Source organism: Cryptomeria japonica, chromosome 10 (genome assembly GCF_030272615.1).
Source record: "Cryptomeria japonica chromosome 10, Sugi_1.0, whole genome shotgun sequence".
NCBI classification, from domain to species: Eukaryota; Viridiplantae; Streptophyta; class Pinopsida; order Cupressales; family Cupressaceae; genus Cryptomeria; species Cryptomeria japonica.
In genome coordinates this window covers 300,194,362-300,195,441 of record NC_081414.1, presented here as the reverse complement: position 1 = coordinate 300,195,441, position 1,080 = coordinate 300,194,362, and the positions used below count along the sequence as shown (strand labels likewise).

General features: G+C 46.3%; 1 pseudogene; it reads right to left on the bottom strand.

The window, feature by feature from the left end:
- On the bottom strand, positions 1 to 814 carry LOC131040877 (germin-like protein 9-3; annotated as a pseudogene).
- Between the last annotated feature and the right edge of the window lie 266 nt (positions 815 to 1,080).

The following is a 1,080-nucleotide window of genomic DNA, read 5'->3' as shown; positions in this document are numbered from 1 at the left end:
TCAGGTACTTTTAAGGCCAGCCTTGAGCAGCTCGATAGTCTGTGTGTTTGTCTTGAATGATTTGGCCAGAACATCGTCGGGGATACCGGTTGTGAAGAGAGTAGAAGGGACCGACACGGTGCCTGCATTCGCGCTCCCAAAGGCAGAAATAGCCAAGGCCTCGTTGTCAGCATCCTTGTTGAGTTGGTAATGGAGGAGTCCTTTCGGAAACACAAATAAATCCCCCGAAATGAGGGTCTGTGTGAACAGCTTTCCCGTGGTGTCCACAACTCCAACCAGGAGAGATCCGTCCACAAGAAACAGAAGTTCTGAAGCGCGGGGGTGGGTGTGAGGAGGATTCAGTCCGCCCACAGGGAACTGCAGCACCGCCATTGACACGCCCAACCCGTTCAGCAGTGGAAACTCTGCCGCCACCGCCTTCGTCACTTTTACTGCTGTCTGCCCCGTTAAATTGCTTTTTAGCACATCTCGGATACCGTGGAAGTGAAGGAATTGCCAGTCAAATTTAGTGGGTTCTGCCCAGCTGGAACAACGAAATCGGTGAGAATATCAGGATCAGATGCGTAGATTGCGCCGACACTACTGAATACCACTAAAATTGCCATCAAACAAGCTCCATTAGATTTCATCTCTTTCTCAATATTAATACTGCAGGAAGGAGGAGTTCTGAATGTTTGGGTGTGAGGGGAAGTAGTTAGAAAGCGTGTATTTATAGGACAGCCAGAGTTTACGTTGCAGAGAGTTGCGAGGACTTCAATGGTGAAGCCGGCTTCGTTTTGGATGTCTTCTCCGTGGGTTCACCGCCAGGGGCCATGCTAAATTCAAAATGTTTAAAAACGTACATCGGATTCTCCCATGAAATTCAACCACCGCGATGTCGATTATTTAAGAGCGATCTACACAAAAATTTCTTCATCGTGTGGATCAATTTTAATTTGAGAATATATGCTAGCTATCATGATATTGATTGCTCAGTCATGCATAGATAATTTTTCTAATTTATACCGCCTTGAAAAGGAAATCCTGATATGCTGCAAATTGTTGTCACCTGAAAGACTGTTGATGCTTTGTGTGATGCGA